Below are 25,654 nucleotides of genomic sequence, written 5' to 3'. Positions count from 1 at the left end.
CTTTCCGCACATTCACGATAGTCGAAAGTGATCAGGAACCGTTGCTTTGACTTCCAATTCTGCATGCCTCTGACCAGTGAGATGGAGCACTTCCATAGCCCTTTTGGCATGGAATGTGCTTAATTCCATTTGTGAATAGAGACACCAAATCTGATCCAGATTTTCATTCAATTAGCACCTGGGTTACATGTTGTTTATCTTTATGCTTTCTATTTGAGAGGTATTTTTCTGCCTTATAAGCAAGCTTTCTAAGCAAATTATTGGCCACTGTACAAGATAAATTCAGGATAGCAAGAGTTAAGGTACTATTATCCAAATGCATTCCAGCAACCCAAGAACATCCTGCCCTTCTGATGGCTAAGAAACAAAAGCAAAATTCCCCCCAAATATTCGAATCTCCCAAATAAAAAAGCAAGATTGAGAAAGAGGACCAGACTGGAAAACAAAAGAGAGAAGGAACCTCCAGGGGGAGGTGGCAGATGGTCCACCAGGTGGACTTTGACAGTCCACAGAACCGGCCAAACTGACTGGTGGACCAGGCAATTTTTAGCAATGATGGCAATGTGAGCCAGTGTGCACCAGCCACATGGCCAAGTGCCAGCCATCACTCCCAGTGACATTCCAACCAGATAAGCAATGCATTCATTGCTGAAGAGGACTGGGGGGCAGTGGGAGGAAGACCAGGAGAATGGGCAAGGGGTGTGGAGTAGAGCACACTCCGGGCTCAGCTCTAACAGGTTCCAACATGTCTAAATAGGTAACCAGTAAGGTGACTTAACCTTTGGTCTCTACACACTAGGAAACATTGCCCTCTGAGAAAGATTTGATTTACTCAAAGAAGTAATTAAATCTGGCGGCCTACTGCTAATCAAGGTAGCATTCAGCACTATGAGCTGGAAAGTTCTTTCTCCCCTCTTTGTAAATGCCTAAACCCTGGGCACCTTATTATTCAAGTTTCTAATTAAAAAAAGAAAAAGAAAAAAAAAGGGGGGGAACAGGAGCAGTTCAATCACCTGCAGCAATTCATCTTGCTCACAGCCTAATGAAAGATCGCAGGGTCTCGAAGATGCTCCCCCCACACAAACGCCAGTCACCACCAGGCTCCACAGCCAGTCAACCGGGAGTCCTGTGTCCTTTACCTCTTGCCGACTCAACTGTCACACTGCATCGTTGCTGCTAAACTGCACAGAAGGTATTTCTAATCTCATAACGGGGACTGGAAGGGCTGAAGGACACAAATTAAGTCTCCGAGCAGTACAGCTGAGTGAGGAGGGAAGGTCAGTCTGCTGGCTCTTCCCACAATTCCCCGAACAAGGCAATTATTCATGAAGGAAATTTCAAATTATTTTCATTAGACTTCTGTTTTACCAATCTAACCAAAGTGATTAATTAAGGATTAAAATATTTACTCTGCACATGCTGCCTTGGCTGAGCACTGGCATAGTTAAGCTCTGTGCTAAAAGGGTCAGCTGTTTCCAGTATTGTTTGGAATTCACTTCCTATTCTCTCTGCGAAAGGGCAGTGACATGCATGTCTGCACCTCACGTGGGGTCTTTCCAGGCCCAGACTGGAGAAGCAGAAGGAGGCTCTCGAGTTCCCACCCTTTGATCCCAAATTTCTTCCTTGTTAGAATCACTTTGCATCAATGGCTTTAACAATTTTCTTTCCTGTATCCATGCTAATACAGCAAGGTATCCAAGATGCCCTGAATTGGGGGAGCATGGGAGCACCCCTAATCTATGACCCTCTGTGGAGGAGCAGTAAGGAGTCTGTGAGACTCACCATAACATCTGTCTGGGAAGGAGACTACAAGAATGGGGAAATGGGATATTTTTCTGAGCTTTTAGAGTGGTTCTCAGAACCCTAGGATCTCATAGAACAAATTGTAACATTTGTGGCTATATCTGTGGCCATACCCAGAGGGTGATTCAAGCAGAACACCCAAGCCTCATTTATTCCAGGGGGCTTGTCAAGGATGGCCCAGTTATCTGAGTTTGAGTTTCTTGATGTTTCAGTGAGACTCTAAATGGGTCTGGGTATAGAGAGAATGCTAAGGGTTAGGGAGGTGAGCTGCTCTTGCTTAGATCACCAGGTCAGAAAGCCTGCCTGAGAGAAATGACCGCTGGGGGTCCACAGCTTCACCCCCAGAGGCTTATAGAGGCAAACAAATGATTAGGCATTTTGTTTTGTGGTTTGTTTCCTGCCATTCTATGGCTCCCCACAAGGCTCAAGAGACTAAACACATTCACTGTTCCTGTGGAAGAGGTTGCAGATACACCTAAGTCTAAGACTCGTTCTCAGGGCCAGGCAAAACTCAAAAGGGCGGGTGGGAAGAACTCCTCTCAGAAGAGAAAGCCACCAGGGTCGGCTGTACTGATGCCAAACCTGAAGGCTGTCCACTGGGGAGAGTTCTGGATTGGTGGCAAGGAGGAATTTATTGACAGGAGACCATTAGTTTCAGCCCAGTATTGGGGCCACGAGCCAGGTTGGCTGGAGCCCAAGGAGACAGCTGGTGTGGAGACGCGGACATGCCGGCAGGTACAGCCACGCAGCTCTGGAGTTTGTCTAGGAATAATAATAGCAATGACAATAATTCATGGAGGGTGTAGCGTGAGCCAGATACAATGTGGGCAGTGTCTTACTTCCCTTTCTTCTCATGAGAACCCTGTACTTATTTCATTTACAATTAGTAAGCAACTACCAAGGTTTGCCCTGGTATGTCAGAGGACAAAGACTGTGCTCCTAATTAGTGCAAAAATAGAGTCTCCCTAGTCAGTGAAAACACAGCTGGGAGCCCTAGCGATGGTTGTCTGGTCTTAAAAGGCAAAACTCACAGAAGTCATGCATGTCCCTCACTCTAGGGCAGCAGGTTCTGGGAGACTCTTGGTAGGATATTCAGACTGGGAAACAACAGGTCAGGAGGTTCATTTTCACTCAGGTCCTCAGAAGTCTGGAGATGTGGGCCAGCTATTCCAGCTTCGTGACTTGGATGCTTCAGCTACGACACAAAAGCCGCTCTGCCTGTCTCATCTGCGCTGTGGACTGATATGAGGATTTTCATACAGTAGTTAATAAAGTATCTTATGAATATTTGGCAAATGGAAGTCCTTCATCTAGCAACTCCATGGGCAACTTTGTACCCAGATACTGTTGCTGCCTTGAGATAGAAGAAGGGGAAGAAATACTTTTTTACGTAGCTCAAAGAACTATAAGGTTTTATGATTCTATCTTCGTAGGAAGCAGTAGTATTAACTTAAAGAAGAGATTATGTTAAGAACTCTCTGAATTTTCTAGAAAAAAGGAAAAAAGCGGGGCTGAGGCAAGGCATCCCTCGGTATGTAATTAGAAACCATGTAAATCAGCCAAGGATCAGCTAGCTACAGGGCAAATTTTATGGAGAAGCAGAGTTGGTTACCTGAAATTATGAATAACCGATTTTGGATAACCTTGGCTCCATTTCTGAGAGAGAATGTATCAGATATAAAGCAAATTGATCTTGGCTAACAGCTTTGAGACATTTTCTGCCCCTAGAAGTTGGGCATGTCTCGGGGTAGTTAAGTCTCAAGGAAGTTATATTTGCTTCACCTTCTATCTGACTTTCTGAGCCACTGGAACCTCACCAAGATGAAAAAGATGTGTAACAGGATTTGCATCCCTTACTGGGGAAGGATTGCTGCAGGCAGACACTTGAGAATTTACCTGTGAGCAACATTATTAGAGCTCTCAACCGGTTTCCTCGCAGGGCGGAAGTGTCCCGAGGGGAAGAAGTCACCGCCACTTTCTAATGTTTTTAATCTTTTTTAGTCTGTCTGAGCTGTAAACTGTCAATCACAGGGACTATGTAGTCACCTTGAATGCTGTTTAATCAGGAGAATGCTTTGTATATCTACAAATACCTGATGACACAGGAATTAAGTCTTCACAATAATTACCCCCCACAACATCACTTGACATCATTTTTCAGAGGCCAAGCCAAATCTGTGCTTAATCTCTCGTGGTTTTTCAGTACGAGATGTTGCGTTGTACCTCATAGCTGGAGTCGTTATTTCACAGGGAGGCCACGGGTGAGCGAAATCTGCACTTTGGGCTGTTTATAATGTCTAAATTGCTCAAAATGTCTGTCACAAAAGGCAGCTGATGACAGGGTGATTAGGTAGATGCAGACTGATTTCCAAGTTCACTGAGAAACAGGAGCTGCTCTGGCTCTGAAGTGGGTGATGAGTGCTCATGTACGGAGATTTCTGTTCACGTATTCGGCTTCTGCCGGCCCTTTACCCAGGAGAAACAACTGTCACTCACGCACGCATCTCTTAACCATCCACACCTTTGAAACCACGTATACGCCATCCTTCCATGCCTCCTGTTTTTTCATTCCTCTTCCACTCTTTTCTTCTTTAGCCTTTTCTTGGATTTTGTAACTTATGTATTCTGGCTCGATGGTCTTCTTAAAAAGAAAAGTGCAGATATAAATACATTTATTAAATTTACAGTCATCTGTGGACTGGGGATGTAGCTCAGTTGATAGAACACTTGCCTAACACGAATGAAGTTCTGGGTTCAATCCCCAGCACTATATAAATTGTTGATGGTGGCACATACCTATAATTTCAGGGTTTGAGAGGCAGAGATGGGAGCATCAGAAGTTCAGAGCTATTCTCAACCATATAGATAGTTTGAGGCTAGCCTGGGAAATGAGACCCTGTCTCAAAAAATATAGCCATTTAATAATATCATAGGAGACAAGATATTTGATTTACCATGTTAAGCTTAGCAACATTAGCTTGAAGTGCTGGTTGATTGGTCTTAGATGCTGGTCAGAGGAGACCCATCAATGGCTCTGTCGGCATCACTAATGGGACGGGGTCAGTCTAAGGACTGCGGAAGTGCTGGTTGGTGACAGTGTGAGTGTGCAAGCCTCTGTGATCCGAAGGGCAGGTCTTTGCAGGATGGTAGAGTAAGTGCTGACTGCCGGGAGGAAGATCGAGCATATTCTGCAGGACCAGCATGGCCAAGTCCCCGTGCAAAGGACAGCCTGGAGAAGTCCGGGTCTCTGTGGCCTGCTTTGGACTGTAGCTCCTGGGGTTTTTGGTCTACATCTCTCCGATTGCTTAAGCACCATGTCTTGGTGCCTGGTGTCAGGCTTCTTGATGCTTTCAGCTAACAAATACGAGATGCTGCTCTTGGCTAACCCTGTGAGGCTGGAGGGAGCATGGCCAGTTAGACTGTTGTCCTTTCTCTGGGTCTTTTGGCCCTTGGATTTCTTCAGGAGGCTCACGTCTCCTCTGTGTTGATTCTTGGGTTTACTTTATAGACAGTGCTCTAAAATCTAAAATTTCCTGGCTAGAAGAAAAAAAAGGAGGAGAGAAAATTCAGTCATTCAATCTGTAAATACCTTGCCCCATTCTGAGACAGGGTCCCTCTGGCTGTCCTGGGACTCATATGCAGACCAGGTTGGCTTCAGACCCATAGAGATTTGCCAGCCTCTTCTTCCTGAGTGCTGGATTAAAGGTATAGGCTACCACACCAGGACCAAAATCCACTTTTTTGGTCAAGCCTTGCTCACAGTGCTGAAATGTATCAATACATAAAATAAGGAAAAATACCTGCCAACACTGAGCTAAAGTCCAGGAAGAGAAGAAAGAAGACAATTTAATCAATTAAATCATGTATGATGGTTATAGTTGGAGAAAGAATGAAGGAGAGAAGAGGAGTGACTATGTGGAGAGGGTTGCCGTTTAAATGGATGGCCTGGGAAATTTACTGCTAAGGTTGCTTATGCGATGAGCATGTGAAGGTCCTGAGACTGTAGTGGAAAACGGGGAGGAAGGAAAGAGGTCCCGAGATGGGGATGTACCAAGCAGCATTCAACAGGCCTGTGTGACAGCGCCAAGACTGAGAGCTGTGTCTGGTCCCTATGGGGCAGAACACGGAGCTATAAAGGGTTGGAGCAGAAGAGGCATGATCTGAGGCTGTTGACTATACTAGAATTCAAGTAAAAACAGCCAAGACAGGAGCCAGAAAGCTAATGAGAGGCTGTCCCAGTATTCCAAGTGCAGATCTACAGCCAGGATGACAACGTGAGTTCTAAGAAGGGAAAGCTGTTTGGGCCTTGAGAAGGCTGAGCTCATCGAATTTAACTGTGGATGAGTTCTAAGAAGGGAAAGCTGTTTGGGCCTTGAGAAGGCTGAGCTCATCGAATTTAACTGTGGATGAGTTGCAATGTCCAAGAGTAATTTTTACACTGAACAAATAGAGGAATTGGATTTACAAAAACCAGAGATGATGTTAAACACCATTTGGATTTAAATCATCTGGGTTTGTGGCTGGGCGAGGTCACAGGGAATACAGAAGAAGAAAGCTGCTAACGGGACCGGAAGCTGTGGAGTGATTTTGTTGAGTTGATGCTATCTGCTGTAACAAACAAACCCAAAAATCTAGTGGCTCAGACGCTGTAGCTTATTCTTCCTAATACCAAACCCAAACGTGTGTTCTGGTGAGTGGCTCTTCTCTTACTTTGCGGCTACTCTGTACCTCCGAGCTTGTGTCTTCAGGTCAGCATGAACATCTCTACCGTGTAGAAAGAACATGAACGATGGTGTACAGTAAGACCTTGAGGACCAGGCCTAGTATTTGCACCCGTGGCTCCCCTAAACTGTGATGGAGATTCACAGTGAAGCCCAGCTGAGTGCTTATGGGAAGCAGCAAGCAGGTTTGGATAAGAGCGATTTGGGTTCTGAGACACGGAGGATACATCCAAGGACAGCGGTAAAGTTTGGTCACCAAGGTACCAAAAAAGTCTGGAGTCCAGGTGTGATGTCCAGGAGACCAGGGAATGGGAAGATTTCAGGGACAAGTATCCAACAAAGCTAAAAGCTTGAGTAAGACTGACTGACCATTATCAGAAATTAATGTCTTTAGTGCCTTTGACACTGGTGATGAGTAGTCACACCACTGACTTAAAGTGAGTTCATGGGACAGAAAGATGAAGAACTGGAGTCTACAAACAACTCTTTCTTTGCCAGCTAGCTCCTCGGTCACAGTCACTTTAGGAAACAGAATTCACCCCAGATGAGTACGAGGAAGGAACTTCCAGGGAAGTCTCTTTTGTACAGGTGTGAACTAGATTAAGTGATCAAGCAGCACATGAGGTTCTGTGCAAAGTGATGACCACACTGGGATGAAGAGCCAAAGAGAAGAAATCAGGTTAGCAGACGTGACAAGAGATGAAGCAATAGAAAACCGTTATGCAGTGAGGTTATAGAGAGCCAGCTGTTGCCCGAGGCAGAGCTGGGAAAGAAAGAGCCAGAAGGACCATCCCAAAATGTTTCTCTCACCTTCTTATTCTAGAGTGGCCAAGTTTAGCTAGAAGGCAAGGACGATCTGGGGATGTGGTCCAAAGAAATACTTTCACATACCACAAAATAAAGCCAAAAAGAAAATGTAGAGACATGATCAGTGTGGAGAAAGGAAGGACAGAGATGGCTAGCTCAGAGGGGCTGCTTGACATGAGCTTCAGAAGGGCAAGGGTGCTTGTTGGACCTTAAAAGGCCGTGACTTTTGTTCTGTTTATTAAATGCTTGGGCCAGTTCACACATTTACCTTTGGCCATCACATGATGTGGAAAGTAAGTTTATTAAAGAAAAACACTGGAAATATCATGAAGAGAATACCTGTGATTAGATTTTAAGTGTCAACGTGACATAATCTAGAACCACCTGGGTAGAGTAGGGTACATAAAGGAGTGGGCCTGTGGGCCTGACTTTGGGGATGTCTGGTGGGATGAGGCAGCCTACCGTGGGAAGCAGCATTTTCCAGGCAGGGTTCCTGAACGATGGAAAAGCTGAAGAGTCAAGTTGCACACATGACTAATCATATGTGTATCCATATCTCGCTGCTCTTGACTGTGGCCGTGATGTGAGCAGCTGTTTGAAATTCCTGCCTTGATTTCCCTGCAATGATGGACTCTTCACCTGTAATTTTAAGCTAGAACAAGCCCCCTTTTCCCCTAAGTTGCTTTCTGTTCAAGATTTTTTTAATCACAGCCACAGAAATGGAACTAAAATAATATCATAGTTACAAAGATTCATACACTGTATTAGGTTTTCCAGAGAGACAAAATCAACAAGATGCATATACACGTACATACATACATATGTATTTATTTATACCTTGCATATTATGAAAGACGAGACAGTGGGATTTATCATTAAATAGACAGATACATATGTATATAGGTAATAGATAGATAAAAGATAGATAACAAGGGATTTTTAAAAAAAATAATTGGTTCACAGAAATGATAGGTTGACAAGGCCTATAATAGATTAGCTGTAGGCTAGAGAAATAGAGAGACTGATCCAAGACCCAAAGAACCCAGAGGCAGAAAGCATACAGCATAATTCTCATTTTACAACTAGAAGCATAGAAGAGCTGGGCATGCCTAGAAGAGCCCTGAAGTCCAGAGCTTGAAAACCCTGGAGTTCTGATGCCAAGCAAATGTTCTGCTAGCTGTCTTGGTGTCCTCTAATCCAGTCAAATTGATACCTAAAACAAGTGCACCTCAAATAGGAAACAAATGTTGACAAATCCTCTAAAAGTTGCTGGCCAGATAGAATCAGGAGGATTTACTTAATGCCTGAGCTATTTGATTTTGCTGGGAAGGAAGTAGAAATTTCTACTGAAAATGCAGAACGCGGCTTGTAATTCTAAAGGCAGTTGCTGAATTGTTGCCTCCTGTGCTTACAAATGCACACACACACACCACTTACAGAAGGGAACTGAAAAGCGAATCTAGTGTGTTCCAAGTCAGTGTAATCGGTCTGCTTCCCCCCTCTGCCTTCAGCAGTGTGTCTTCCTGCTGATGTATAAAACAGACCATCCAGAAATCACCTCCACTCTGGAAGGGATAAGGGCTTCACACGATGTTCATGTTTTCTGTGCACAGCACACTTGAGGTTTCTTTGATGACTTCCCTAATCATTTTTTACCCAATACAATTAGCATTATCTAAATTAGTTATCAGTTTACCAAATTGTATCCTCTTTTTTTAAAAAAAGTCATATTGCAAAATTATAGGTATAGCCATAGACAGAACCAGCATTGTATGCTTGCAGACATTTGGAGAGAGATAATGTTCTTAATCCTAATTAGATCCATTCCCTTTCCTATAGGGCCGCTCCGAATCAGGGTGACCTTATTTTCATTTGGAGAGAGGCATGGTAAGTCAACGACTTTCATTTGTCTTGAAGCACACCACCGCCTACTCAAATGTGTTTACGTAAACTGCGGACCTCTTGCTGTCTTTCTGTCTTACGATGCCTTTTAAAAATATCCATCGAGAACATACTGCATTTTATCTCCCATTTTCTGTAATATTATCTTTAATGTATTTTAATTATTCTTTGTACTAAGTCCAAACTCAGAATAATGCCATATCTGGTAGCACTCTCCACACAGATCAGAAAGTCCCTGTTTGGTGAGAGTCTGTTCTCCCTTTCTTCCCCGGTCCTGTTGATTTAATAGAATATATGACCCCAGTTAGAGCCTACATCGCCAGTGTTCCTTGAATTGACACAAAGCCACATGACTAAATAGGGGCCAATGTCCCAGCTTTTGGGACACTGACTGCATAGACAAGTCACCTACTCTGGAACATCCTCTCTTTTGTGGAGTGTGGACACACCCACAGGCCAGGTTTACCACAAGAGAGGACTTCGCAGGAAATGATTCCTGGAAGGCTGTGCAGAAAAGAACCGTCCCATAAGCAGGTGTCACTGGATGCAGGGCCATCTTTCTTTAAGCCACTGTACTACGGGTCCTTTGTCAACGTTTACACTAACTAACACAGCTTTCAAATGGGCTGGACTTTGCAGATATACCAGAAAGATAAGATTAGTATAATCAATAACTATCTGAAACCTCGATACCACCTTTTTTTAAAAAATACTTTTATTATTTCCTTGTGGATTTCACGTCATGCATGATGTCTCCTTTCTTTAACTATTTTATTTTTTTCAGTGACCAAACAAGGGCTTTCTTCAGCCTTGACCCAAAAGTCTGACTTCCAACCTGCTCTCAACTTTCCAACATCTAATATTTCTGTCAGAGATAGTTTATCCAAACTGGAATCTGAATAAAGTAGTCATTGCTAAGCAACACTGCAACTGGAGTCTAAATTAAAGGAAGATTGTCAGGAACAGCATTTTGCTCTTAAAATGGCATAATTTTTAATAAAAATGAATTTTTGATGATTTCAAATCTGGGGACTACACTTGTCAATAGCAAAAAAAAAGTAGGAAGGAATATATGAAATAAACCAGCTCCTATCAAATAATGCAGGTCTTGGTCATTAGATTTTCTAGCAGGTGCATCTGAGAAGCCATCTGTTTGTGTGACCTAGAATGTTTATTGGTGCAACTATGAGCTGTCATTCAAAATAAGAAAACTTACACACACACACACACACACACACACACACACACACACACACACACGCCAAACATCAAAAAAGCTGACTCCTAAAAGATTTCGCTATACGGAGCTGGCTATAATTTCCGGCTACACTCTGGAGTACGCCTTGCTAATGCTGGAAAGAACTTAGGTGTGTGTCTGCTGCGACGAGAGGCTTTCACAGAGGAAAGAAGAAATCAATGGGAAGGGTTCCTCAAGGCCTCTTGTTGCAGTGGCAATAAATGTATTTTTATTTAAGTATTCAGGTGATTGGGTAGAAATCATCCTGAAATAGTTCCCTTGTTGTTTACATTTGGGGACGCCAGGTGCAAAGCACATGCAGATGGATCCCTCTCACCATTAATAGAAATGTGCAAACACTCCGTGGCGGCCGCGGCGGCTGGGGTGGGCTGGGGGTTATATGCTATTGATCCTGCGTGTCCCACCCCAAGATCCACACTCAGAGTGTTGTTACACGATGTTCTTTTAAAAATAGAAATTCTATCAGTGTGACAACCAAGGAAGGAGTTGGATTCCTCGCCGACGACCTTGTCTTGAAGCTTAGTCTTTAAGTTCCTGTGACCTGTACGTTCAGCGATGCAGCCAAGGTAAAAGGGTTTGGAGCTACGTCAACAGGGAAGCCATGGCACCAATTGGGCCCAGGACTCCCTTCTCTGGTCCTGCTCCTCTATCCGCGCCTCTTCAGACCAGGGTTCCTCTGTGCTTTTGCTAGTGATGTTTATACACCTTCCAGGGGGGCCTGTTCTCAAGAACCGCTGTTTCTAGGTTCAGAGTTTTAACCAGAAGCTCAGGGATGAGACTTCAAGTCCTCCCCATCTGTGGTGTTTATCTCGCTCCAGAACAATCATTTGCCTGTTTCTGCTAACAGAATTGCTTCAAGGTTGGCATTACTTGTTAATCATTTTGGTATCTCAGGTCTGCTGCAGAACTTGGCAGAGACCTGGCATAATGCATGTTTATTGAGTGAATAAATGAAGGAGAGAGCATGCTTTCTGAAGACAAGTTACTTCCAGCGACCTCTGGGGTTAGAACCTTCAGTCTGCTTCAGGGACACGGTCCCAGAAGTTCAGAACTCCAGACTTTTTTCTTTCTAATTTCTATTTAGAGAACAAAATTCCGAAGAGTCTGAGTCTGCTGCAAAGAAAATAGGTTAAAATTAATTAACCAATAAAACTCAAAACTCTCACAAGACTCTTGATGGTTTTGTTTCCAGGTGAGGAAGAAAATTCTATGGAGGAAGAGAGCAGTGTGTTCTTTCTCAGCGTTTTCACTCCGTTGCTGATGTAATTGTCAAACACAAGCCAGTAGTTAAATCAAGGCCTTGAATTAGCTGCAGCCGGATAAGAGAATCCTAACCAGAAGTTTGCTTAGAGATTTCAATTGTTCATCAGGCTTCTCGATTTTGAGTGACCCTAAGAAAAGTTTGCTCAAGGAAATTACCCTGAGAACAGGTCTGATGGTGTTGTAGATAAAGTCTTGGCAGAACCCAGGAGTTCTGGCTTTAAAGACCAGAGAGGGAGTTGTGCTAATCTTGACATTAAAAAAAAATACATCTCAGGGGGTAATTTAAAAGGTAAATGGAATGTCAGTTTAGAAGTCTAACACAGCACCGCACTTGCCTCGCAAACACGCCTGTCACACGCGTCATCAAATGAAAGAAAGCTGATTCAGACATTAGTAAACAAGAAATTCATGTCTGGGCTTGTCTCCTGTCCTTGATACAAAAAGGATCTTTAGAGGCCCTACACCTGCATGATTTGATCTTAGAAGAGGCTCTTTTGGCTTTGCAAGGATAAAGCAAAGAAATTCTAACGCAGCTAAAGCACTTCTTCACACTGATCCACCTTGTCCGTGTTTCGTTCTTGAACAGCAAGAAAAAGTGATCAATAGCCATCGATAAATAAAACTTTATTTCTAATCCTCAGAACAGTTCTTTTTTTTTCCCTGAAAAAAATTGCTTCAGCCTCCTTTACTGGGCTGGCCTGCTTTCTCCAAAGGAGACAATTATGCTGCCAAGCCAGTTATTAAATGCTGGGGCGGGGACCACTGCCCTGAAGGTGTCTACAATGTAGTGTGTTACAGTAAATCACTAGAGAAATGTTAACCAATGTCTAAAACACAGAATGAAAAGGAAGTTTCAAAGGCTGTGACTCAGTCCAAGAGAAACCCATGTAGATCTTTTTCTGAAGTGACCCTTTAGAAGGTGGGCGACTGGAATCCTAGCACTGGGGAGGTCGAGGCAGGAAACTATGAATTGAGACTCGCCAGCGCTTAATGGTGAAACTCGGTCTCCAAAATTCCCAAAAGGGGTTGGAGGAATCACTGAGTGGTTAAGAGTGCTTGCTACCCCACATGGGTCCTGAGTTCAGTTCCTAGCACCCACGTTGGGCAGTTCACAGTTACCTGGAATTCCAGCTCCAGGGGACTTGATGCCAAGCTGAAAAACAGACATGCCACTGCTCAAATTTCTAGCTCTCCCCAGAAATCCTGTGAGAAATAAACCATGCCATTGTTTGAGCTACTGCCCCCAGTTGCCCAGACACCAATGCTGTGGCACCATCCCTGTGAGAACAGCACAGTTTAGAGCCTGTTCTTAGATCCTCCAGAGCTCGAACAGTCAGGGAGAGCTCTGTTTTTGTATTTTTCTCTTGTGATCCTGGTAATTGATCAAATGTAAAACTGTGGATGAAAAAAGGCTAATCACAGCTGGGCAGTAGTGGCACACGCCTTTAATCCCAGCACTCGGGGAGGCAGAGGCAGGTGGAGCTCTGTGGGTTCAAGTCCAGCCTGGTCTACAGAGCTAGTTCCAGAACACAAAAGAAACCTTGTTTTGAACTACAAGAAAGAAAGAGAGAGAGAGAGAGAGAGGGAGGGAGGGAGGGAGGGAGGGAGGGAGGGAGGGAGGGAGGGAGGGAGGGAGGGAGGGAGGGAGGGAGGGAGGGAGGAAAAAGAAAAACTGAAAGAAAAGAAGAAGAAAAAAAGACCAATCCCATTCATCTATGTATGCACTGCGTCACATTTTATTGAGTCAATGCACTTCGAATATTAATCTGTTCATCAGCTAAGTTAGTTAAATGAGGAAATAACTCAGTTTGCCTAATTTCCCCTAAATGAATAGATAATAAAACATAATCTCCAATAATGAAAACTATGCATATTTTCATAAATAATTTACCTTTCATAAGTAAGTTATTATTTACTTATTTACAATCGTGTTTGTAATTGCAAATGGAGTTGCTGTGAAGGCCAGGAAAAGGGGTCAAATACCCTAACATAAGAATTACAGGAGGCTGTGAGCCACCTGATACTGCTGCTCAGAATTGAACTCGGGTCTTCTGGAAGAGTTGTTTGTGTTCTTAACTACTAAGACATCTCTCCACGCCCTAACATCTATTTTTTTTAATAACGAACACCATTTGAGTGTGTGTGTGTGTGTGTGTGTGTGTGTGTGTGTGTGTGTGTGTGAAGGCCAGAGAACAACTTTTGGTTCCCTTCTAACACCACGCGGATCTCGGAGGTGCACTCCGGTCAGGCCTGGCAGTGGGACCCCAGAAGCACTCTAGAATCCCCGCTTACTCGAGAATGTCCTGTACAGGAATCCCATGACATGCACCCTTCAGTGCCTCTCCCCTTTCTCTCAGCACGATCTTCTGAAGCTCACCCATGTTGCATGTTTCAGTAACTCATTCTTTTTCTGGGGCTCAGTGGCGAACCACAGTTTATCCAGTGCCTGTTGTTTCTGCGGGTTGGCTGTTATGAGCAAAGCTGCTATATAAGTCTTCCCAACAATGTTTTAAATATCTTAGCTTCCCGTGGGCAAACACCAGAGAATGGAGCTGTTGAGCGGGAATGGGGTGTTGATATATCGTCCTGTAAGAGGTTTCTGCCCACTCACCCACACTGAAAACACCACGTCCTCGCCGCTGACGTCAGTCTTAAATCTCAGTCGCTCTGGTGTGTGGGAACTGGTATTTCACTGTGGTTCAAATTTGCATTTCCTTTATAAAAATGGTTTGAGGGCTTTTTTAATTTGATCGCATTTGGTAACTTATATATTTTCTTTCATAAAGTTACTTCTCAAAGAATTTTAAGTAGACTTATTTATGTTTTGAGTTGCATACATTATATCCATACTTTTAAAATATTTTTAATTTTTTTTGGAATTTCATACAGTGTATTTTCGATATTTGCACCCCTCTTTCATATATATACTTTGAACACATAGTCTTAACCAGATAAATACTTTTTAAATATTTTTCAGCTCTTTCTTAAGTGTGTCTTTTCAGGAGCAGGGGTTTTTAAACTTTGATAAAAATCTAATTTATCATATTTTCCTATCTTATCGTTTATGCTTCCTGCAGCCCCTGAGAAACTTTTCTCTATATTCAGGTTTCAGATATATTTTACTATATTCCCTAAAACATCTTAAAGCTTGAGTCACTGGGCTGTCCAGTGAGTAAAGAGACTGGCTATCAAGTCCTGGCCGCCTGAGCTGGACATGTGGTGCCCACGTGGAGGAGAGGATACCCATGAAGGTGTCCTCTGGATGCTATGTGCACACCCAGGCACTAGTGCCCTGTCCACACCATGTGTGCATGAGCACACACACATTAGTAATAGTGAATAAAGCATCTAAAAATAAATCTCAGATTTCTGAGAATCTTACTTAGCCTGTGATCCACCTTGACTGTTCACCATGTGTAGCCTGTGATCCACCTTGACTGTTTGCTGTGTGAAGTGTGACGGCAGACAAAGGTTGAGTTCTTTCCCGAGATGGGTGTCATGATTGTTTCAACATGGCTTATCACCTGGGATAGGTTGTGGATCCACTAGCAAAAGTTACATGGGACTAGGAAACAAGCTCATCACATAAAAGTGCTTGATGTGGAAGCCTGAGGGTCTGAATGCCATACCTGGACTCCTTGAAAAAAGCACACATCTCTAAACCCAGCTCTCCTGTGGCAAGATGGGAGGCAGAGATAGGGAAAGTGCATGGATGTGTGACAGAAACAGGGAAGCCCCTGTCTCAACATGGCAGAAAGAGAGAACCGATTCAAGTTCTCCTCTGAATGCGCTCTCTCTCGCTCTCTCTCTCTCTCTCTCTCTCTCTCTCTGTCTCTCTCTCTCTCTGTCTCTCTCTGTCTCTCTCTCTCTCTCTCTCTCTCTCTCTCTCTCTCTCTCTCTCACACACACACACACACACGACCAAATGGCTGTAGTGTAGGCTCTGTTTTATTTTATTGTCTGTTTACCTCTATGTCAAATATCATACTGTCCTTATTACTGTAGCTTTATTATAAATTACAAAATCAGATAGCAACAGATTCTAAATTTTTCCTCTTCAAAATTCTTTTGGATTTTCTAGGCTCTTTGCATCAGTGTATGAATTTTAAAACCAAAATCTCTTCATATATTAGTGCTAGAGAGATGCCTCAGTGGCTAAAAGTTGACAGTATAGACTGTACGGTTCTTGCAGAGAACCCGAGTTTGATTCCCAGAAGCCACTCACAACTGCCTGTAACTCCAGCTCCAAGGAGATAGCTCTGACATCTTTAGGGACTGTACACACACACACACACACACACACACACACACACACAAAATCTCTATAGTCATGCATCCAAGTCAAACTCCAGGTGTCTGGACCATATTGGATGGAATCCTGCTGCTGACACCTTGGGCTCACCTATTTTTTTCTTCTCATTTGTACAACTAATCCCAACAGTCATGGTACATTACCCTTACTCATGAGTTATTTTCCCGTACCTAGCAGCTCTGCACTCTTAGGAAGAGGTGAAGCCATCAGGACCTACACTATAACTTCAACCAGCCACAACAACATGACCCATTACCTGCTTTGACTACAGCAAAACAACTGCAACTATCGAAATTTTCACTGACATATAAAAAAATTACCTGTTCATTACAAATAAATGCTACATTTCAGAGTTTGTAATTCATAAAGCATTCAGAAATGTCAGCTAAACTATTCTCACACTAAGCTTGAGGAAAGCATTTTATTCAGATTGCTAGCCTAAGTTTTAAATAAAGATTTTTTACAAAGAGCAGCTTAGCGGGTTTTAAATATTCTTTCTGCAGGGTGTCATGGAGTGATACTTCCCAAAGCCAACTTACGTTATCCATCATTTGATAATTAATGACAATGGGGGAGCGAAGCTTCTCGCTTTAACTTCCAGTCAATTCTATCCTTTCCAAAGATATCCTTCTATTTTGAGAAAAGGGTCTTTTTTTTTTTTTTTTGGAAGGAAAGAATAACCAAAGGAAGGGGAAAGGGCAAAAGAAATCTTCCTTAGAAAATCAAATCTTCTTTTGCAGAGACTGGCATGGCTTTAACATACTCATAGAAGTATCCCCTCTGGTTATGTTGCAAAAGCCATGCAAATAATAATTGTGGCTAAGTGCTACACTGACAGTCAATATTGTATTTTCAAGCTTGTACTCATTATTCTTTATAGTATTCATGCATTTTGTGAAAGATGAAAAGATTTACATATCATATGGAGTGCTTTAGGGAGTGACTTGCTGGGTACTTTAAATGCACAGTGTTCCACAGCCTTTTAAAGTCGGATTTCACTCCTCTCTTCTTTGTGATAAAAAATAACAAGACGGAGCTAGATGGGTTCTTCCCTCAATATAATAACATGTCTATTTTTAAATATAAGATGAGAGCTTGATATTTTTATCTGTGATTCCAAACACAATTTTGTGGTCCCCAAATAACAAACTGCAGCTTCCTTTTAACACACGCATCGAAGTAAAAAACAAATCTATGTAACCCAGCTTCGGCAGCTCCTCAAGCAGCTCACCACACACACACACACACACACACACACACACACACACACACCCGTCACTGGAGTTATTAATAATAGAACTGACATATCTGCTTGGAGACACCGAGAGTGGAGGCTTTCTGGAAGTGGCAGGAGCTAGCAGAGACATTTTCTTGGTAGACATAGATAGGAAGCATAGTGGAGAATGTTCTAAGGCGAAGCAGTCTGGCCTGCTGGAGCCATGTCCTTTCCTACTTGGGTCAGGTCAGAAGCTGAAGGTCTGCTGGAACTCGTTAGGGGGTGGCTGTTGAAAGTCCCTGCTCCCAGCACAAATGCTTTTGAAAGGAGCAGCACAGTGAGGCGGGGCCGATGGCCTCTCTGGGTGGAAACTCCAGCCACACAAACCTGAGAACCCGGAACACACGTAAAATGTCGCGTGTAGTGGTCACGTCTGTACTCTCAGCACACCTACTGTGGGAAGAAAAGTGGAGGCAGAGAGCCCCCAGCCTGGAGCACAGCGCAGCAGCGCAAAGAACTTCCCCCTCAGCAAGGTGGAAGGCAAGAACACTCTCCGAAGTCGTCCTCATGCGTGATGTTCACCCAGACATGTGCTTACACGCACACACAAAATAATTATTCTCTAAAAGAGACACTAAAAGACTTCCTAAAATCGGCTATGCCAATATAAAATATGTCAGAAAAGTAGGGCTTTTTTAAGCCAATACTCTAAAAATACTAACACACACACGTGCGCACACATGCACGCACACACACACACAGGCACACACACATGCACACACACATTTTGTCCTGTCACATTCTGCTCACTGTGCTTTCCCCCGGCATATTGTGGCTGAGAGGATAAGAGATTCACCATCATCAAGCTCTTCTTCTTGAGATGTGCTTGCTGCCTTCCTACTGTGTCCTGGGGGAAACTAGAGAGTGTTTATTTGGGGCATTTTACTTTTACTCCAGAACAAACTGGGGGAAAACTCTTCTTTAATGAACCAGTGCAGTGCAGAGAATTCTGCTTAAATATTTGCTCAGATAATATTTTCTTACTCTGAAGCTACGAATCTGGCAACAGGGACAGATTAATAACAGCAGCGAGCCCTGCAGTTGTTTGAAGAGAGACTTGTGTATCAAGGCAGCAACTAAGGACAGGATCACTGAATAGTATCCACAGAGATGCTGCACCATCCTCCATGAGCCTATGTATGCAAGGCTGTAACTGTGCCTCCTTATCCCAGAGTGTCCCAACAGAAGTGACCCGGGAATTCCCAAGTCAAAACACACATGGAACATGCTAAGTCGGCTGCAGCTTTGGATATATTATTCTGAAACGTTTGAAAGATGATCAGCTGCAGATCCTAAACCCATAGCTCTATGATGGGAAGCTTATTATAAACCTGAGCTAAAAATGTCAAAGACAAAATAGTGATCTTTAGGGAGAAGATTAAAACAAAAGACACAGCTAAAAACAGAGTAGTTTTGTGTTTGTGTGAGGGGTATGGTTGTAGCTCGTGGTCTCAGTTTTCTGTTTGCATGTTGTCTCAGAACTAGTCTTGTTGGTTGTCCTGGAGCCTCGAACTTCTAGTTCAAGTAATCCTCTTGGCTTAGCCCCCAAATAATACTTCTTGGCTTACAACACATTTGATAAATCCCTCTGTGTCCCTCCCCCTACTTCCCTCCCTCCGATGGCTCCCTGTCCCCCCACTTTTCTCTTTCTTCCTTCCCCCATCTTCTTTCTCCACAAGAAGGGGTTTTTTTGGTCTAACATCTCCTTAGATTATATTTGGGAATTGAATTTGAAGTGATTGTCACCCATGTTTAGTTCCTTCTGATGTGTACATTTCAGTTCTCATAAAAAGTCACGGGCTTTTTTGTATTAAAAATAGTAACAGCAAATACTCCACTAAGCTTGCAAATGTTACTGTTACTAGGTGATAGATTTAAATTCTTATTTTATTTTATGTATTAGTATTTTGCTTGCACGTGTGTGTGTGTGTGTGTGTGTGTGTGTGTGTGTGCATTATGTGTGTGTAGTCCCCTCAGAGATCAGAAAAGGGCACTGGGGCCTTTGGAACTGGAGTTACAGATGGTTGTGAGCCACCATGTGGGTTCTGAGAACTGAGTCAAACCCAGGACCCCCAAAAGAACAACAAGCGCTGTTAATGGCTAAGCCATCTCTTACCTAGCTTCTTTGTATTCAATATCTATTTGTTATTTTTTTTAAATAAAATACATTCAGTATCTGTTTTTTTTTTTTTAAAAAAAATACGAGAAACCAGGATGGCAGTGAAGGCAGACTTTTGGTGTCTGAAATCTCATGATACATTCAGGGGTGAATCAGGAGCAGAAAATACCCAGGACAAAAAGAATAAATGTTGACACCTGTCTGGGATCCTTCTACCCACCTGGTACTGCTTTAATTGCTTAGAAGTCAGCTTGTGGGCCAGGAGGTTGATCTCACCATCACCTTCTGGAGGATCAGATACTGTTTTCTTTGTTCTCTCTCTCCTTCTCTCCCTCCCTCCCTTCTTCCTTCCCTCCCTTCCTCCCTCCCTCCCTTCTCTTTTAAGACAAGGTCTTAGTATGTAGCCTGGCTGACCTGGAAACCACTATGTAAACAAAGGTGTCCTCACAATCACAGAAATCCACTTGCCTCTGCCTTCTGAGTGCTGAGGTTAAAGCATGCTCTACCACACCCGGCCTAAGGATCAAGGTTTTTAACAGAGGATGAGGTGGGAGCTGTTTCTCAACCTTGTTCACTGGAAGGGATATCAGGGAGTGCTTCAGGTCAAACAGTCTACTAGTCAGCACTCCCTAATTGTGACAAAGTCCCCAAAAGAATCGTCTTATATGATGGGAGGTTCTGTTTGGCTGCTGGCTTCAGAGGTCTTAGTCCATGGCTACTTGGTCCCGCCTCACAATCTCTAGCTTCATTTTATAGATGAGGAAATTGAGGATTACAGAAGAAACCCACCTAAGGTCCCATGGCTACATATCTGGGCAGGAAGGACTCCAAGCCTAGGGGTGACTGTCCCACGCATTGTACATTCTTATTGATAACTTGCTGCTGGAAGGGGGTGTTACTCGAAACTAGTGAGGGGCCCTAGAGTTCATAAACTCCTGAAAGGAAGGCCGACCTTTGCCTGGTTTCAAACACCAGGACACTTCTTTTGTCTATTATATACAAATACAAAGGTGTCAAAAGTGAAATAAATACAGAATGAAAATAGCAAAAGGTAATTGTGGAAGAAGGCCACTCAGCAGCTCAGACCCGAAATAATCACACAGAAACCATATTATTTAAATCACTGCTCGGCCCATTAGCTCTAGCTTCTTATTGGCTAACACATCTTAATTTAACCCATCTCCATTAATCTGTGTATTGTCACGTGGCTGTGGTTTACCAGCAAAGTTTCAGCATGTCTGTCTCTGGCAACTCCATGGCTTCTCCCTGACTCCGCCCTTTTTTCCCAGCATTCAGTTTAGTTTTCTCCACCTAGCTCTTTTCTTTTTCCCTATCACAGACCAAGACAGTTTCTTTATTAACTAATGGTATCCACATCATACGGAGGGGAATCCCACGCCAGATAATGTGAGGAGTTAAATGAGATGATAAATGTCAAATATTTAGCCCAGTTCCAGGTGTACATTAAGTACCCAATAAATGTTAGATGTTCTGATTAGTAGATATTCTTCTATGCCATGACTGGATTCCCAGAAGGGTTGCCCAGCTCTGCAGGTCCGGCATGTGTTGACTAGGATGCAGGTTATGGAAGGTAGACCTCAGAGTCACATTGACTAGATTCAGCCTTGTGTTGATCACCTTACATTCCATACATGCTTACACTTTGGTTTGTTTGTTTTATAACAAGTTCTCCCTATGCAGACCCCCCCCGCTGGCTAGAATTGCTGAGTAAGACAGGCTGGCCTTGAACTCAGAGACTGACCTTCTTCTGCCTCCCAAGTGCTGGAATAAAAGGTGTGGACCACCACACCTGGCCACATTTATACTTTTTTGCATAGCTCTCTCTCTCTCTCTCTCTCTCTCTCTCTTTCTCTTTCTCCCTCTCTCTCTCTTTCCCTCTCCCCAGATCAAAGTAAGAAGTTGGATGATTGATTTATGACCAATAAGTGAATGTATATATGATGACCTACAAAATTTAAACATTAAGTTTTAGATCTTCCATGTCTTGAAAGGTCAAAAGGTGATACTGTTGGGAGGCAAGGGGACCCTTTAGGAAATGGGACCACGGAGAAGAAGACAGGACCATTGAGTGTGTGCCTTTGAAAAGTGCATTGCCCTCCCCGAAACTTCTGTGCCATGAGGCAATCAGACCTCCACCACCCATGTCTGCCACCATGTTTTCTCTAGCACAACGGACGAGGTCCCTTCTGAGCAGGTTATACTTAGGTACATACATACACATACATGCATTTAATAACAATGAAAAATGAAGCCATGAATTTGAAAGGGAGCAAGGAAAGGTACATGGGAGTGTTTGGAGGGAGGAAAGGGAAGGGAGAAACATTCTAATTATACTCTTAAAAAAGTAAAAATTAACAAATAAATAAAAATTAAAGAAAAGTCCCAGAGAGATCTCTGAAAATCCTTGATCTACAGAATTTCTATGTTCCTCAGGCTCCACCTCTCACTGCCTACATGCTGTCACAAGGGATAAAATGATCCATATCTCACTCACAAATGGGTCTGTGCAAAGAGAAATATCCCCGTTTCAATCTGAGCTTTCTTATTCCTTAACATTCTCCTTACAGCCTTGAAACAAGATAAGAAATTAGACAGGTGTGTCCGACACTTCTCCATCTTAGGACGCAATTTTGCATATATCCCTATGATATCCACTGTCTCTGTGAAACTCTCCCAGCCAAGATGAAAATCCCCCCAAATTTCAAGAAATTTAGATAAAAGTATCTGGGCAAGAACATTGTTTGCATAAAATAAAATGTAAAATCTCATCTATTCTCTGTGTGTGTGCCTCTGTCTGTCTCTGTCTCTGTCTCTGTCTCTGTCTCTCTCTCTCTCTCTCTCTCACACACACACACACACACATACACACACACACACACAAACACACACACACACACACACACACACACACAAACACAGTGAAACGTCCAGCATATTTTTCTAACCGGCTCCAAGAACCTGAGATGGCCCTTTCTGTTTTGCTCTCAGCTGATGTTGGCTTCCTTCAAGGCGATTCGGCACAGCATCAGGCTTACCTCATGTTTCGCTGAAAAACTGGTTCTGAAAAGCAGCCTCAAGATGACATTCTGGGATGGAGACCGATGTGCTGTGCAGCACGGGAGGCAGGAACAGGGAAAGGTGGCCAAGCGGTGTTAATGCAAATGTGTTCCCGGGCTTACATGCTGGCACACCAAGTGGACACCCAGCCATCTGAATCCGGGCCAGTGAATTTGGCACATCTTCGGCTGGCAGAGCAGAAGTCCAGCGCAGCATCCTGCTGCCGTTGGCATGCATACAGCTGTCGTTCTTCATCTGGCTCCCTCTGCCACCGCGGACACTCAACAGGTGCTGCCAGGGACACAGTGTGTTTGGCAGCTGTCAACTTTCAATAATCATCTCTGTAGCAGATCCCACTCAGTTTTCCCATCCCACTTCTCCCCCTCCACACCCTTTCCCAAACCCCAGCACCATTTGGACCATTGCAGAATGCAGTTAGGTAAGGACGCTGTTGAAGGCCCGAGGTCATCTGGAGACAGAGCCTGCTGGGCCACAGCCCGGTTGCGCCTTCTACTGCTACAAGCTACAGCTCTTTTGGGTTGATTCAGCCATCTTTCCTTATTCCTCTTTCTAGGTCAATTGAATTTAGGTTTTATTTTATTGGGATGTGGGTAAAGGTTTATTTTGCCTGATTTAATTTCACACTGTCGCGTTACCACCCGTTACCATTATCTATTGGTGACAGGAAGGCTGTGTCTATGTTCTTACAGGAGAGGGGTACTAAATCATAATGGTGTTTATTTTCATGGACACTAAAGATTATGTATTTTTATGGTATGAACTCTATGGAATAATATTCTAGAATGTTCGTACGTTGTGTTACAGTTATGCCAGACTCATTAACATATACATGACCTTGGAAGTGATCATGTTAAGCTCTTTTTCTTGCCCTTCATTTTTTTTTAGCTGTTTTTGAAACATAACCATGAAAGAGCAGGTCTCTTTCAGATCTCAAGCAGGAACCGGATGTCTCTCTGGAGCAGACACTGAGAAGAGGAGAGGATTTTGAGGAGCTGCATGTGAAGTGAGTGCACTGGGCAGCAGAGGCCGGATGGACACAAAGTGACTGGATACTCAGTCACCCCTGTCGATCAGAACCTCTTTCTGCCCTTCTCCAGAGGCAAGCTCCCCCCATGTTCTGTGACACCTGGCTCCTGTTAGTCCCTGAAATACATTTGTTTGGACCCCCCATGTAGACAAGATAGGCCACTTGTCCTGGTTTCTGAACCATCAGATTCAGGCTAATGCAGGCCGGTTTCCCGCCTCTCCTTGACTCAGCGACCTGTATGTGTGTTACTGACTGTGAGGCTCCTTCGTAGTGTTCATTAAGGAATGAGTTTTCTTCTTAGTTATCTTCCATTATCATCAATATTCAAGCTGTTTTCTCTGTGGTTTTGAATCTTTAGGGGAGGGGAAGGCAGATTCTTCATTTAGCACATCACTAAGCAAATATCTTTTGGTACGTGCCCAGTTCACCCTCCAGAAAGAGGGAGGCAGAAAAGACACCGTCCTCCAGAATCTCCATTCTCTTGACTTCCCTATAATCCCCCTAAGTCCACAAGTTGCTTTTCTTGGCTTTAGCTTTCCACAGTGGAGAATTGTAGCAGTCAGGAGGCCCTCCCCACACTAACACTTCAAGAAATATGCATTATCTATGTCTTGCACAATACAAAAACTATAATTTTAGGGTGCAAATTTTGTTTCTTGTAATTATTTTATCTATCATCTATATATCTATTTATCTATCTACCTGTCTATCTGGCAAGGTCATGTAATCCAGGCTGATCTCTAACCCACTGTGTGGCCAAGAATGACCTTGACCTACTGATCCTTCTGCCTCTGTCTCCCGAGTATTAAACTTACAAGTGTGTTACCATGCCTGGTGTTTAGAGAGCAGGGCCTGGAACCCAGGGTCTGTGCATACTACTCAAGCGCTCTACAGACTGAGCTGCAGCCACTTTGTAGCTACTCGGTCGCTGAGCAGGAATTTTAAGGTTACCATTGTCTCTGACAGCTGGCTAATCACATGCTCAAGAATAAAGCATCAGCGGTGTTTCCCTACAGGGCGTATCTCCTCCACAGGAGACCCGCACAGAGTGCCACAAAGATGCTGCCAAACAGCTGAACAAACAAGCTCTTCCCTAGTTATCACTCTCTGAGCATCGCTGCTCACAACAGAAGAGTCCATGGACCAGGGTTGTCCTCCCCAGCACACACAAGGAACCGGGCCGTGTAGCAGAGGCGTTTCTGTGCTGTAAAAACCTCCCTGACACCACCACGAGGGAGTCTCCCTGCTCTCCAATGTGGCCATTACTATGGAAAGCTTCAGCTTGCTAAGAGGGATCATTGAACATCCTTGTAATGAACACATGTGTCTTTTCTGTGGTTATCAAATAAAATGTTTTATTCTTGAACAGTATAATTGGCCTTTTACTAATGTTGATAATTAAATACCATAGATGCATGCTGGGCACAGTTTCAACCTCTGGGATCTTTAATGTGTGCTTTATAGCACAACTAAGTTAGCCATGATAAGTAAAAATGTGTGCAAATATGTATATATATATATAATTACATATTACGTATGTATGTATGTCACATATTATGTAACAAGTATAAATCCTACAAATCAGTCATTGGATGCGTTAGGAGATGCCCAGGCTCTGCCTTGCTTCCTCTATATTCTAACGATTGAGGAGAAAGAACGGTGCTGGGCTGGAGAGGTGGCTCAGTGCTTAAGGATATGTATTGCTCTTACAGAGGACCAGAGTTGGGGTCCTTGCACCCAGTCAGGTGGCTTACAGCCACCCATATCTCCAGCTCCAGGATAACTAACATCATTAGCTTCTTAGGGCACCTTCGCTTATGCAGAAACCCACACAAAGACACACACACACACACAGACACACACACACACACACACACACACACACACACACGGATAGTTAGAAACTAAAATAAATCTTTTTTTTTTTAAAAAAAGAAAAATAACTAAATACCTAGTTAGTGTATGTGTCATTTCCCAAAAGATACTTGCTACAACCACATAATATGTTCTACCAAGGCATCTTGGATGGATTTTCTATAGACTTTTCTAGTATCTGATTTGATGGAA

General features: G+C 43.4%; 3 long non-coding RNA genes across 4 annotated transcripts; 2 read left to right on the top strand and 1 right to left on the bottom strand.

Moving 5' to 3' along the window:
- The first annotated feature begins 813 nt into the window (after nucleotides 1-813).
- LOC119799919 lies at nucleotides 814-23,201 on the top strand. 2 transcript variants are annotated; one of them, XR_005282951.1, is made up of 4 exons: nucleotides 814-1,192; nucleotides 9,171-9,218; nucleotides 10,946-11,057; nucleotides 22,471-23,201. It is a non-coding gene; the product is annotated as an uncharacterized LOC119799919 (long non-coding RNA). The 2 variants fall into 2 exon arrangements; XR_005282952.1 differs by lacking the exon at nucleotides 22,471-23,201 and adding an exon at nucleotides 11,684-12,352.
- Nucleotides 3,776-22,828, bottom strand: LOC119799918. Its single transcript, XR_005282950.2, has 2 exons — nucleotides 22,518-22,828; nucleotides 3,776-5,340 (listed from the first exon to the last, which is right to left on the bottom strand). It is a non-coding gene; the product is annotated as an uncharacterized LOC119799918 (long non-coding RNA).
- Nucleotides 23,202-23,238: 37 nt separating the features above from the next.
- LOC119799920 lies at nucleotides 23,239-24,953 on the top strand. Its single transcript, XR_005282953.1, has 2 exons — nucleotides 23,239-23,563; nucleotides 24,604-24,953. It is a non-coding gene; the product is annotated as an uncharacterized LOC119799920 (long non-coding RNA).
- Nucleotides 24,954-25,654: the final 701 nt, after the last annotated feature.

The sequence above is a fragment of the Arvicola amphibius genome, chromosome 13 (assembly GCF_903992535.2).
Source record: "Arvicola amphibius chromosome 13, mArvAmp1.2, whole genome shotgun sequence".
Lineage (NCBI taxonomy): Eukaryota > Metazoa > Chordata > Mammalia > Rodentia > Cricetidae > Arvicola > Arvicola amphibius.
The sequence above is the reverse complement of the archived record's forward strand: the minus strand, read 5'-3'. Positions and strand labels throughout refer to the sequence as shown.